Consider the following 15970-nt stretch of genomic DNA (forward strand, 5'->3'; position numbering starts at 1 on the left):
ACTGAATTATACATGAAAATAGGTGAATTTTATGATAGGGGCGTTGTAACAAAGCACCACAGACTGGGTGGCTGAAATAACACAAATGTATTCTCTCAAAGGTGGAGGCTGGAAGTCTGAGATCAAGGTGTGGGCAGGGTCGGTTCCTTTCAAGGGCTGTGAGGGAGGGATCTGTTCTAAGCTTTTCTCCATGGCCTGTAGGTGGTAATCGTCTCCCTTTAGCTTCATATCATCTTCCCTCCATCCACATGTGTGTCCAAATGTCCTCTGCTGACAAGAACACTGGTCACATTGGATTAGGGTCTACCTTAATGGCCTCTTTTTAATTTAATTAAAACTTGAAAGATCTTCTTTCTAAATGTAGATTTTTTTTTTTTTTTTAAGATTTTCTATTTATTCCTTTGACAGAGAGAGAAAGCACACAAGCAAGAGGAATGGCAGGCAGAGGGAGAGGGAGAAACAGGCTCCCTGCTGATTAGGGAGCCCCATGCAGGGGGGCTTGATTCCAGGACCCTGGGATCATGACCTGAGCTGAAGGCAGATGCTTAACGACTGAGCCACCCGGCCACCCCACCTAAATGCAGACCTATTTTGAGATACCAAGGGTTAGAACTTTGACATAGGAATTTGGGAGGGTACACAATTCAGCCCTTAACACTACTTGCATACCTTGGAGATAATGTAGGTTTGGTTCCAGACCACTGCAATAAAGCGAGTATCACAATAAAGGAAGTCAAATGAATTTTTTGGTTTTTCAGTGCACATAAAAGTTGTGTTTACACTATGGCTATTAAGTGCATAATAGCATCATGTCTAAAAAAACAATGTACATACCTTAATTTTAACATATTGCTAAAAAATGCTTCCAGTGAGTTATAATCTTTTTGCTTAAGCAGCGTCTTGCCTCTGTGTTGATGGCTGCTGACTGATCAGGGTGGCCATTGCTAAGGGTGGGCAACTGTGGCAATTTCTTAAACTAAGACACCAATGAAGTCTGCCACATCAATTGATTTTTCCTTTCACGAATAATTTCTCTGTAGCATGTGATGCTGTTTGACAGCATTTTACCCACAGAACTTCCTTCAAATCGGAGTCAGTCCTCTTAAAACTTACTTCTGCTTTATCAACAAGTTTATTTAATAATCTATATCCTTTGTTGTCATTTTGACAAGACATCTTCACCAGGACAAGATTCCACCTAAAGAGACCACTTTCTTTCCTCACCCATAAGAAGCAACTCTTCATTTGTTCGACTTTATCATGACGTTGCAGGAATTCAGTCCCATCTTCAGCATCTTCAGCATCTTCAGACTCCACTTTGTCTTTCTTTCTTTCTTTTTTAAGATTTACTTATTTATTTGGGAGTGGGGAGGGGCAGAAGGAAAAGGAGAGAGAGAATCCCAAGCAGACTCCCTACTTTGTGTGGAGCCCGATGTGGGGCTCCATCTCCCGACCCTGAGGTCATGACCTGAGCTGAAATCAAGAGGCAGATGCTTGACCCACTGAGTACCCAGGTGCTCCCTTAGGCTCCACTTCCAATCCTAATTCCCTTGTTATTTCCATCACATCTGCAGTTACTTCCTCCCACTAAAGTCTTAAACTTTTCAACTTGTAAGAATGCAGTATCTGTGAAGTGCAATAAACTGAGGCACAATAAAAGTCTGCCTCTATGTAAATTGTACTTCCATAAAGCTGTTTTTTTAATATATATATATATATATTTTAATTTATTTAATTGATAGACAGAGATCTCAAGTAGGCAGAGAGAGAGGAGAAAGCAGACTCCCTGCGGAGCAGAGAGCCCGATGTGGGGCTCAATCCCAGGATCATGACCTGAGCCAAAGGCAGAGGCTTTAACCCACTGAGCCACCCAGGCACCCCTATAAAGCTGTTTTAAAACAATTCATATTAACTGAGCATTTACTAGGCTCTAGGCACTATGCTAAGTACTTTACATATATCATCTCATTTGATCTTCGACAACAACAGTATGAAGAACGTCTATGCATACTTTATTTATTTATTTTATTTTTGTTTATTCATTTGACACAGAGAGAGAGAGAACACAAGCAGCGGGAGCTGGAGAGGGAGAAGCAGGTTCCCCGCTGAGCAGGGAGCCTGATGCAGGGCTCAATTCCAGGACCCTGGGATCATGACTTGGTCCAAAGGTAGATGCTCAACCAACCGAGCCACTCAGGTGCCCTTATGCCCACTTTAAATTAAGGAAAGAAGACACAGAGAGGTTATGTAATTTGCCTGTGATCACAGAGCCATTAAGCAATGGAGCCGTGATTAAATCCATGTAGCCTAACTCCAGAGCCCACACACTTAATTCCTGTGCTAACACCTACATGTGCCAGGCACTCAGGCTGTTTAAGTCAGTCGTCTGATAGCAGTTTCATAATCTCATTTGTATGCAAGAGAAAAACTGACGCTCAGAGAAATTAAGCACCCTCCCCAAATTCACACAAGTCTAAGATTGGGTCGCCTGCAAAACCCAAGCTTTTTCTAAATACACGGTATTTCTAACTACGTGTAACTATGGCTCTCACCCTTTTTGATGGGAGACCTCCAGGACAAGAAGAACCCTCACAGCACAATACGTGCTCAACAAATAGTTTGGGAATGAACGAGAACGTATTGAAAAGGACCAGTCTGGAGTTTTGACTCCACCGTTATGGATAAAGGAAATTGCTCATGCTGGAGACCTGAGCAGCTTCAATGTGCAATTCTGGAGACTGACTCTGCAGGCCCCAAGTCAGGCAATCGATCATCTTGCATGTGCAGAGTCCATGATACAAACTCCGGAAATTACCTCTTGGCTGTTTACTTTTGTGTATTTGTGTATGAACATAATTATATTATATTTATGAACAAATTCATATTTATGTATGAACACCCTCCTAATCTGCTGATGGAAACAAACTGGGATGAACTTTTCATTGGGTAACCCGGCAGTGTGTATCAAAAGCCTTAAACACAACACACACACACACACACACACAAACACACACACACACCCTTATGTCCTGATAATTCCTTATCTAAGAATTTATAAATTCTATGAAAAAAAATTGGAAACAATCTAAATATCCCATAGTAAAAGAATAATTATGGTATAGTCAGAATGGAATAATATGCAGTCTTTATCTGTGATGTTTTTTATTATTGTTCTAGATAAAGTTCATGTTATATGATAGTAAAAAAAAAAAGCAAAAAATAAAACCAGTTACCTGGCAGTTCACAGAAAAAGAAATTCAAATGCCCAAAAAAAATGTATGAAAAGTTACTTATTCTCATTCAAAATGCAAAGAAATGCAAATCAAAACAATGGAATATTTTTCACCTGTGAGATCAGCCAAGAGCTGGGGGGGATAGGGTACATAGGCACTCTAATGCACAACTGTTGGTAATATAAATTGGTACAAACTTTTGGCAGAAATTTGGGAATATCATTAAAATAAAAAAATACATATTTCCCTTTATGACCTAGCAATATTACTTCTGGCAATTTTACTTTGTCCTATAGAAATACCTATATATGCAAAGATGTTCATTACAGCACTAACTGCAGTAGCAAAAAAACTTGGAAACAAGTTTTCATCAATAGCCAAATGATGAAACAAACTGTGGAAATTTGTACAGTGAAACATAAGCAGCTCTTAAAATAAATGATGTCAACCTCTGTGCTCATTTGCAAAGATATTTACATCAGTCAGGGTCCAGCCAGGAACACAAAATTCATGTTAGATAACTCAGTAGAGAAAATTCAATATAGTAATTGATTACAAACATTAAGAGGCCAGCTATTTTTTATCAGAGGGTGGTGATTCAAGGACACAGGCAGCCCTGCAGGCAAGACACAGGCCGCTGGGAAGTTGGGGGGGCAACCAGGGGCACCTGGGTGGCTCAGTGGGTTAAAGCCTCTGCCTTCGGCTCAGGTCATGATCCCAGGGTCCTGGGATCGAGCCCCACATCGGGCTCTCTGCTTAGCAGGGAGCCTGCTTCCCTTCCTCTCTGCCTGCCTCTCTGCCTACCTGTGATCTCTGTCTGTCAAGTAAATAAATAAAATCTTTAAAAAAAAAAAACCACAAAAAAACAGTATTTGCAGTCATTCATAAGTAAGAATAAAAATGCTGGCTTAAGATAGAACTCTAGAAAATTAAAAAATATTTACAGGATAAACAGAGGGAAAGAGGGAATACTAAAAGAGACTGAGAACTATGGACTCTGGAAAAACAATCCGAGGGGTCTGAAGGGGTGGGGGTAGGAGGTTGGGGGAACCAGGTGGTGGGTATTAGAGAGGGCACGGATTGCATGGAGCACTGGGTGTGGTGCAAAAACAATGAATACTGTTATGCTGAAAATAAATTAAAAACAAAAAAAAAAGAGAGAGAGAGAGAGACTGAGAAAAATTGGCCAAAAGGACCAGTGAGAAAACAAACAGAAAAAGATCATGGAGAGAGGAAGGCAGAGAAGAAAGAGAGGTTTCAAGGAAAAGAAAGTGATCAATTCAGTTAGATAAGATAAACCCCGAACATGCCCAGTTGGTATGACCCCAAGGTCTCAGATGATGTGGGCATCAGTGTGAAGGAAGAAACCAAATTGCAGTAAGTTTAGGAGGTTAGGAAATGAACTCCTCATGATTTAATGCTTTTGCAGCCACTCATGAAACAGGGACGTGACAAGCCTTCATGTGATTAAATGGAAGAAATAAATCAGCGTGTCCTTGTGCTTCATGGTTCTCCTGCAAAGCGCTTTTGTACGGAGCAACTTGGACTAACCTAGTCAGCTCAGGGACCTTTACAAAGGCCCAAACTGAGGTTGCGACGCTGAATTCACAGAGCAAATCCCAGAGCTCCCTCTTGGGGTTGGCGATTCTTGTATATTCCTACCTAGTCTTGGAAACAGAAGACCAGCAGGACTAGGGCTCCGGGGCTGCATCTGGCCCTCCCCCGTTTTCTCATGGCATGTGAACTAAGGATGTTTCCTGACATTCTTAACGCTTAAAAAAAAAAAAAAAAATCAAATGAAGGAAACTATTGTGTGATGTGGAAATTATAGGACCTTCAAATCTCAGTTTCCATTAGTACACAGCTGCTTTTCTGCTGCAGTAGCACAAGTGAGGAGCAGTGACAGAGAACGTATAACCAACCTCATGAAGCCTAAAATATTCTCTGGCCTTCTAAAAGATGACAGACAGACAGACCCCTACCCTAAAAGACTGGATAGGTTACTCTCCAGGATATAAAAATAGCTTAGTTCGGATCACCAAACTAAGCTATTTTTATATCCTGGAGGGGTCGCAAAAAAAATACTATAAATTTGTCAAATTCCCTTAAGTCTTTTTTCCCTCTTATTTATTATTATTATTTAAAGATTTATTTATTTGAGAGAGAGCACGCCTGAGCTGGGGATGGGGCACAGGGAAAGAATCTCAAGCAGGCTTTCCACTGAGTGTGGAGACTGACATGGGGCTCGGTCTCACGACCCTGAGATGACCTGAGCTGAAATCAAGAGCCAGATGCTCAACCGACTCAGCCACACAGGCACCGCTTTTATCATTATTATTTTATTTATTTATTTAAAGATTTTATTTATTTATTTGACAGAGAGAGAGAGCAAGAGCAGGAACACAAGCAGGGGGAGTGGGAGAGGGAGAAGCAGGCTTCCCACTTAGGAGGGAGCCCAATGTGGGGTTTGATCCCAGGGTCCTGGGATCATAACCTGAGCCGAAGGCAGACACTTAACCAACTGTGTCACCCAGGTGTCCCTTATTTATTTATTTTCTGTAGTAATCTCTACACCCAAATTTGGGCTCAGACACTCAACCCCGAGATCAAGAGTCACGTGTTCCTCGGACTGAGCCAGCCAGGCACCCTTAAATTTCCTAAAGTCTTAAGTATGAACAGTGTTGTCATAATTCGACCCATATGAATTTTGCACATTTCAGGCCAAACTCAGTTTTCACTTTCGACTTATTTATGCTGACGATATCTTAGGACACAGCTGGGCAAGACTGTGTGCCCAGTCCTGGGACAGGCTAGACTTGATGAAGGAAAAGCCAAGATCTGCCACTAGAATTGTGCCTCACCATGGACTAGAACTAGTGCAGATACTAAAGGCCAAGGGACAGAGAACACTAAAGTGCCAGTGACTGTTTACTGATCACTTCTAGGTGCTAGGCATGCCAAACGCTTTACATACTGTTGTCAAGATAAACAAAACTAACTTCCCCTCTTTTGCCAAGAGTGAAGAAAATCTGAAGGATGGCAATAGAAGCGTATCATAGTTTTCTCGCAGCAGGACGAACTACAACCCGGAAGAGAAGCAGCAAGGTACTATGGTAGTTTCGAGGAAATAAGCTTACTTGGTTGTAGGGAAAGGGAAATTGGGGCCTGGAAGAAAAGCAACATTTTAACAAAGGAAGAAGACAGAGGTGTACGAGCAGGAGAAGGCAGGGTATATTTAAGGAGTAGCATGAAGATTCTGCTGGCTGAAATTGGGGGTGTATGTAAACTTACTTTGTTATTAATTAATTTATTTGAGAGAGAGCAAGAATGAGAGAGCTCAAGTTGGGGGGAGGTTGCAGCGCAGAGGTAGAGGAGAAGCGGGCTCTCTGCTGAACAGGGAGCCCGATGTGGGGCTCGATCCCAGAACCCTGAGATCATGACCTGAGCCAAAGGCAGACACCTAACTGACTGAGCCACCCAGGTGTCCCTGTAAACTAATTTTTTCACTTACAACTTTATTTTCATTTTGCCGTGGAAACCTTCTGACTCTGCCTAACAGGGAAGATCTTCGGTTCAATGATACCTTGACTCACAACTCTATGATAGACCACACTGGGACCCTCCAAAGGCACAGGAACCACAGACCACCATTAGGGCGTGGGCCAGCCCTCCCAGGAGTCCAGGCAGCAGTCCACTGAGCATACAGCTTGGGTCCAAGGAAGCAAAGTGCCCATCTGACAAGCACAGAAGCTGCCTTAGCTTACAGGCCTCGCTCCTCATAGGTATAGCTTCTAGGCTTTCTGTGAGAGACACAACAATTACAGTCACAGCACTCAGTCCGAAGATGGGACTTCCTGCCGCAGACTGATAGCTCTCTCACTCCAGATGTCAATTACCAAACAGAGATCATTTTTCCCACGTGCAGTGTTGACTAAGAGCAGGGTGGACACTCTATCTTTATCAAGTTGACTGAGAAACCAAGGGTCAAATTCTCATGCATAAAGGAAAACGGTTTTATTAACCCTTTGATCATCCTCCCCAATACCACTCCAATTTCAGTGCTTTCTTCCAAAAGTAATTCTTATTCATTAAATAATTTACATAAAATTGTATACATATTGGTAGACATTTAATTTAGATCCAATTTTTCACTTACAAATAAGCAATGAACATCCTCATGTACAAATAAGAGTGTTTCCTAGCAGTGAAATTATTTGGTTAAATCATAAATATAAAATTCTGATAGATAATATTAAATCACTGTCAATGTTGATACACACCAGCAGGGTAGGAGTACCAATTCCCCTTCACTCTCAGGGATGCTGTTTATTAGAAGTCTTTAAATTTTGTCCCCACAATGAAGGAGGCATGGTCTTGTATTAACTTGCATTTCCCCAATAACTAGTGAGTTTACAGATCTTTTCAAATATTTATTGACCACTATTTGTATTTTTTCTTTTGTGTATTAGTCATATTCTTTGCCCATTTTTCTTTTGAGTTGATGTTTTTATTGATTTGTGGGTAATATATATAGCTATAATACACCTATATCTTTTTTTTTTTTTAATTTAAAGAGGGTGGGGAGGGGCACAAGGAGAAGGAAAGAGAACATCAAGCAGGCTCCAAGGCCAGCGAGGAGCTAACAAAAACACGGGGCTCGATCTCACAACTCTAAGATCATGATCTGAGCCGAAATCAAGAGTCAGATGGCACCTCTTAGATCTATATTACTATATATTACATGTACTATATAGTATACTTATGCATTCTGTTAGGCATATATGCATACATATACATTACTATAAAAATATGGCATGTATTTAAACTGTGTTAAAACTAAATTAAATTAAATTAAAATGTATTTAAACTGTTGTTTATGTACACACAAATATTTGGGTATTATCAGACATGTAATGGGAATATTAATGATTTTAGACCAGGATAGATTGGCGCTGGGAGTGATTAAGCACTGGGGCTTTGGAGTTAGATTTGAGTCTGCTCAGCTCAAGTGCTTCCTAGTATGTGTCCTTGGGCAAAGCACTTGATCTCCTTGAACCTCAGTTTTCTTATTCGTTAAATGGGGATAATAATATTAATCCCATTCACTGGGTTGTCTTTAGCCAAGTTTGGGGCCATTTAGTATTCAGTAAATGATATTTTTTAAAAATTAAAGTGTAATTTCACATACCATAAAGTGTACAAGTCAGTAACTTTTTAGTATATTCACAAGGTTGTGCAACCGTTACTGCAATCCAGTGCCAGAACATTTTCATCACTCCAAAAAGAAATCTTGTACCATTTACTCCCCACACCACCCCCCAAACCCTGGTAAACTCTAATCACTTTTTAAAAAATTTAATTAATTAATTAATCAATCAATTAATTAATTTTAAGTAGGCTGTATGCTGAATGTGGGGCTTGAACTCACGATCCCGAAATGAAGTCACATGCACTACTGACTGAGCTAGTCAGGCTCTCCAAACCCTAATCACTTTCTATCTCTGTGGATTTGCCTATTCTATACATTTCATATATGTTGAATGATACAACGTATGGCCTTTTGTGTCTGGTATCTTTCATTTAGCCTGTTTATAAGGTTTACTTATATTGTTAACCTATTGTAGCGCTTCATTCACTGTTATTGCCAAATAATGCATTGTACTGATAAACCACATCTGATTTATCCATTCATTAGCTGATGGACATTTGGAATGTTTCTACTTTTGGCTATTCTGAATAATGCTGCTACTAATATTCATGTACAAGTTCTTGATTGGACATATGTTTTCAATTCTCTTAGGTAAATACCTAGAAATAGAACTGCTAGGTCACATAGTAACTCTATGTTTAACTTTTTCTTTTTAATTTATTTAAGCAATCTCTACACCCACTGTGGGGCTCGAACTCATGACTCTGAAATCAAAAGCTGCATGTTCCACCAACTGAGGTATCCAGGCACCCCTATGTTCAACTTTTTAAAAAAATTTATTTAATTTTTTTTTTAAGATTATTTTTTAAAGATTTTATTTATTTGTCAGAGAGAGAGAGAGCACAAGCAGGCAGAGTGGCAGGCAGAGGCAGAGAGAGAAGCAGGCTCCCTGCTGGACAAGGAGCCTGATGCGGAACTCGATCCCAGGACCCTGGGATCATGACCTGAGCCAAAGGCAGCAGCTTAACCCACTGAGCCACCCAGGCATTCCTATGTTTAACTTTTTAAGGAACTCCCAAGCTATTTTCATCAGCAGCTATGTTGCTTTACATTCCCACCAACAATGTACGAGAGTTTCAATTTCTCCACATCCTTGTAAACCCTTGTTATTGTCTCTTTCTTTTATTATAGTCATCCCAGTGAATGGTATCTCATAATGGTTCTGATTTGCATTTTCCTAATAACAAATGATGTTGAGCATCTTTTCATGAGCTTGTTGTCCACTTAAAATTCTTTTTGGAGAAATGGAGAAATTAAAATCTTTTGTCCAATTTTTAATTCTTTTTATTATTGAGTTCTAAGAGTTCCTCATATGTTCTGGATACTAACCTCTTTTCAGACGTATGATTTGCAAATATTTTCTCCTGTTCTGTGAATCATCCTTTCACTTTCTTGATAATGATTTTTGAAGCATAAATTTTCAATGATGAAGTCCAATTTATCTATTTTTCTTGGGTTTCTTGAACTTTAGGTGTCATATTCCTAAATATTTAGGAATATTCCTAAGTATTCTTTTTGATGCTGTCATAAATAAAATTGTTTAAACTTTATTTTCAGTTCATTGCTAGTGTATAGAAATATAACTGACTTTTGTATATTGATCCTGCATCCTGCAACCATACTAGACCCATTTATTAGCTCCAGTAGTTTATATGTGTGTATGTTTCTTAGGATTTTCCTAGATACAAGATCATGTTCTCTGCATATAGAGATAGTTTTTCTTCCTCCTTTCCAATCTGGATGCCTTTTATTGCTTTTTCTTGCCTAGTAGCCCTGGCTGGAAACTCCAGCAAGATGTTGAATAGATGTGGTCAAATATCCTTGCCTTGTTCCTAATGTTACGGGAAAAGCATCGATTATGTATAATGTTCACTATGAGTTTTATATAAGTGCTTTTATCAGGTTAAGGAAGTTCCTTTATATTCCTAGTTTGTTGAGTGTTTCTATTATTATTCATTATTCATTACTCATTATTATTATTCATTATTCATTATTATTGTTCATTATTCATTATTATTATTATTCATTATTTATTATTATTATATGGTGTATTTATTAGTTTCCTTGCTATAACAAAGAGCCATAAACAACATAAATGTCTTAAACAACATAAATTTTTCTCACAATTTTAGAAGCTGGAAGTCTGACTGCAAAATGTCAGCAGGATTGATTTCTTCTGAGGCCTTTCTCCAGGACTCCTAGATGGCCATCTTCTTCGTATGGTCTTCCTAATATTTTTATAAGAACCCAGTCATATTGACTGATTTTAACTTTATTACCCCATTAAAGGCCCTATCTCCAAATACAGTCATATTCTGAGGTACTGGAGGTTAGGATTTTAACATATGAATTTTGAGGAGACACCATTCAACCCCTAACAGCCTTTAACACAGAGTGGTATTTGCATGTTGAACCAACCTTGTATTCCTGGTGTAAAGCCCACTTGATCATAAGATCACTTAATCCTTTCTGTATGTTGCTGGGTTCAGTTTGTATTTTGTTGAAAACGTTTACAAACAGCTAGCTAGAATTATTGTTCTTTATTCTTACCACTCGAAGTGCTTTTACATATGTTATTTCATTTTCCCTGAAACAGAATTCTCTGAGGTGGGTAGTATATTCATATTCACTAAAACAAACGGAGGCTCAGGAGAGCGAAGCAATTTTTCCCCAATTATCAATTTGCAGTAGTAGGTAGTATAGATTGGAATCAAAACTACAGATGGAAACAACATTAGGGGGATGAAAGAAAGAAGGATTTGGTGCGAACAAAGAGGAAATTTGGCTGGGTGGAAGTGAGCAGGATCCATTTGAATGGCATCAGTGATCTCAATGATGTAAGAACTGAGGTCATCTGCTGATGTGCACAATAAGAGTAAATAGAATTGTGGTTTCAATTCATGCATGTAATTAAACCAAGTAGGGATGACAATTCTCATTAATTTTGAGACCATGATTTGACCAGATTAGCTGAAAGGAGAATAAACCAAAGTTTTGATGATAGGGATTTGACTGAATCGGTAGCAGTACATCCCTCCTTCATTCTTGGCAAGTTTATTTCAGGGGGACAGCCAATTCATAGAATCTTGTGTAAGCCTTGATGGAGCTGTACTCTGGTGCTCTAGTACTATGGCTGCTCAGTCAGGAAATGCTGAATTCAAATTCTATCCCTGGCCCCAAAAGATTGTGTGACTTTGAAAGCCATTTAATTCCTGCAAGACTGTATTCCCTCATCAAATGAAGGAATTGAGTCTAATATTCTCTAAACTCTCTTCTGATTTTATGATTCTTATTTAGTGAAATAAGGGGAGTGGTGATTCGGTTCACTGGAAATTTTCAAACAGCAATGATGAATTCACTAAGGGAAGACAAAGAATTACTGCAGAGCAATGAAGCCTCGTAGAGGATAGAGAGCAGTTAAGCCAGGCTGCACAGCCAGTGAAAGTGGCAAAGTAAACAAGACTGGGGTGGGAGAAGGGGAGGCTACCTGGAGTTAGGAATATCATGGAACATATTATACAAAGCTAGAGAAATCTAGGGGTGCCTGGGTGTCTCAGTGGGTTAAAGCCTCTGCCTTCAGCTCAGGTCATGATCTCAGGGTCCTGGGATCAAGCCCCACATCGGGCTCTCTGCTTGGCAAGGAGACTGCTTTCCCTTCTCTCTCTGCCTGCCTCTCTGCCTACTTGTGATCTCTGTCTGTCAAATAAATAAAGTCTTTAAAAAAAAAAAGACAAGTAAAACTTAAAAAAAAAACACAAAGCTATAGAAATCTAGGTGGCTAATTAATGAAAAAACAGCTACAAATAATTAAAAATAACTACAAATAATTAAAAAGCCAGACCAGAGAGTTCATGATGTTATTTATCCCAGTTCAAGGGATGATGCTTACTGGAGTCCCTCCAGTAGTTTCTGAAGTCCTGGTTCATCAGCTTCTCTAATAATTCACAAGTCATGTTTCATTTTTCTGAACTGTCACATGACACTTCATAATGATCTGGCTCACAGGAGGCAATATTCTGATAATCAAGACATCTATTCTTCCTTTTCACTTAAACTATTTTGTTATTTTTTCCACTCAAATGAAATTCACTCTTACTGCAAAAATTCAAACATACACATATATAATGTAGATAGCAACAGTCTATAATTCTTCCTCCCATCCATTCTTCCAGAATTTTTTTTTCTTTTTTGGGGGGGAAAGGGAGAAGCAGAGAAAGAATCTCAAGCAGGCTTCTCCCCTAGTGCGGAGCCCCTCTTGGGGCCCCATCTCATGACCAAAAACAAAGTAAAAGGTCAGACACTTAACTGACGGAGCCACCCAGGCACCCCCATCCTTCCAGACTTTTATCATATCCCATCAATAGAGAAGAATCTGCTAGAATTATTAAAATAAGAGATACAGAAGTAAAAATGTAAACTATGCAGCTGGAAGCTACTGTCATCTTCTGAGTGTGTGTTATGATTAAAATGACTTTATCAGTTCTTGACTTCAGGAAGAAGAAAAGTAGAATTTTAATAGTTTCTTCTATCTGATGTTAAAAATTTTTATTATGAAAAGTTTCAAGCATATACAAAAGTAGAAAGAATAATTCCTGCTGCTCAGCTTCAAAAACTATCAACATATGGTCATGTTTCATCATATGCCCTATTCCCCCTACCTTCTCCCATAGATTATTCCCATCTATTATTCCCAGATTATTTTTAAAGCAAATCCCAAGAGATTCCCAAACTCATTCCATTTGAGATCTAGAATTTTTCGATTTCTGAGTTTCCCTCTGTGCTTTAACAGTTCTTTCCAATTTCAAAAAATATTTACTCATGTTCTCTCTAGCTAATACCTCCATGATCTCATTCTTTGGTTTCAATCTCAAGAATTTAAAGTCTATTACTATTTAAGATTTAAAAACACCCTGCAGATATTAGGGATAATGCTTAGGAACAAGTACCTGAAATGTCTTCCACATGAGATTCCAGTTATCTATCCTTTTATTTTCCAGCCAATAGAACTTAACCCCAAAGATTTTGAAAATGTTGCTAATAGCTAGCCAGATTCTTATCTCAACACTTTGCATTCTTGCCACCTGATGTTCCTATTTCTTAAATTAATCCAGTTAGTCAAAGAAAGGAGATTTGAGAAGTACTTAGCGATGAACAATAATTTAAAATGCTAATGGTTTGAACATAAAAATTAAGTCTTTCTTTCTTGAGTCACACTAATTACTAATTTGAGTCACACTGTTGGCTGACCCAACATCTAGCTATAGTCCCTTAGTTTCCTATGTATAAAATTTGGATAGCAACACTATTTACCACTACGCAGAAAAATGAAACTTCTGTTTTAATCTTCTTGTAAAAAGTGAGCTGCCTCATTAGCTGTGTTTCTTTTGTTTTTAAAAAGTCTTTAGCTCAATGAATTATTCCTTGGTAAATAAATATTCTCTTCTACATGTAGACAAATGGAGATATAGAAATCAAGAGCTTGTAGAATGTTTTTAAAGTCTGTATAACTCTAGACAAAATTTGCCACTTAAATGTTTAAAATTTGAGATCAAATTCACAGTGTTCATTTAAACCATTTTGAGAATATACAATTCAGTGTTTTTATGTATTCACAAGATTGTGCAATCATCACCACTAATTCCAGAACATTTTATCACCCCCAAATAGAAATCCCCTTCTCCCCATTTGCTGGCAACAACTGATAAACTTTGTTTTTAAATATTTGGGTATTCTGGCAATTTCATACAAATGGAATCATACAATATGTGGCTTTGGTGTCTGACTTCTTTCACTTAGCATGTTTTTAAGGTTCATTCATGATGCCGCAGAATCAGTACTTCCTTCCTTTTGGCTGAATAATATTCCATTGTGTGGATATAGCACATTTTATTTATTCATTCATCAGTTGATGGATATTTGGGTATTTGGCTTGTTTCCTTTTTTGGCCATTATACACAATTGTGCCATGAACATTCAAGTACAAGTTTCTATATGAACAAGTTTTCATTTCTCTTGGGTACACACCTAGCAGAATTACTGGATCATTAGCATAACCAAGCTTAACTTTTTGAGGAATCAAATTGTTTTCTTTCTTTTTTTTTTTTACAAGATTTTATTTATTTATTTTACAGAGAGAGATCACAAGTAGACAGAGAGGCAGGCAGAGAGAGAGAGAGAGAGGGAAGCAGGCTCCCCGCTGAGCAGAGAGCCTGATGTGGGACTCGATCCCAGGACCCTGGGATCATGACCTGAGCCGAAGGCAGCGGCTTAACCCACTGAGCCACACGGGCACTCGCCAAATTGTTTTCTTAAGTGGCTACACTTTTTTATATTCCCATTAGCAATGTATGAGAATTCCAATTTCTCCACATCCTCACCAACTTTTTTGTCTTGTTTTGTTCACAATTATAGATGCCTGGTTGGTATAAAAATGGTATCTCATTGTGGTTCTGATTTGCATTTTTTAAATTTAATTTTTTAATTATTTATTTGACAGAGAGACACAGCGAGAGGAAACACAAGCAGGGGGAGTGGGAGAGAGAAAACACGCAAATCCCTCCCACTTAGCAGAGAGCCCGACATGGGAATCGATCCCAGGACCCCATGATCATGACCTGAGTCAAAGGCAGACATTTATGACTGAACCACCCAGGAACCCATGATTTGCATTTTTCTAATAACTAATGATGTTGAGCATCTCATTTGCTTGGTGGCTATTTGTATTTCCTTGAAGAAATGTCTATTCAATCCTTTGACCATTTTAAAATTGGATGACCCTGAGTTATAAGAGCTCTATGCATACTCTGGAGAGATCCTACTTAGTTTAAAGAACTGTTGGAGGGTAAGACTGAGCCATAATGACCTATTTTGGACTCTGTACTCATTCATGTCTAAAGTCAGAACTGCCTCCATGAACCAACGCATTCTTGGGGGCTAATCTGACTAGAATGATGGAGAGGTAATCTCCCCTCTGTCAGGGTCCCTCAAGTAGAATGGGACTTTTCCCTATTGCAGTTTTTCTGGTCAACCCCCAGGCCCCACCCTATACTGTAGGCATTGGATTGGAGGTAGAGGAAAGATAATGAGGTCTGTCACAAGAAGTGCCACTTCCAATCCCACAGGGCCTGGCAGAAATAAGACCACAACCTCATAATGCTCGTTAAAAAGTGCCCCAACTTAAAAAATAAAGCAACAAAGTAAATACTCAAAGTAACTAACCTACGGGCAGATAAAAAGCATCAAGTGCTAGAGGAGATAAATACAGAGAATACAGAATCCTTATATTAGGTAAAGGCATGGTTGCCATTAACTAATATTGTTACAGGTTTCCCAAATTACTTTTCTACCTATTGTTGTCCCTGGGTTGCCTAGAAAGATCAGCCTATGTGGCCTCAAGCACCACTACAGGTTCCAATCAGATGAGTCCAAAAGTATAGGGCTCACTATGTGGATTTGAACAGGAGGCTAAGGAGAAAGTAGAGAAATTATGGGTCATATATGAAGCTGATACATAGCAGCTTTGGAAAAT

Source organism: Mustela nigripes, chromosome 6 (genome assembly GCF_022355385.1).
Source record: "Mustela nigripes isolate SB6536 chromosome 6, MUSNIG.SB6536, whole genome shotgun sequence".
Classification (NCBI taxonomy): domain Eukaryota; kingdom Metazoa; phylum Chordata; class Mammalia; order Carnivora; family Mustelidae; genus Mustela; species Mustela nigripes.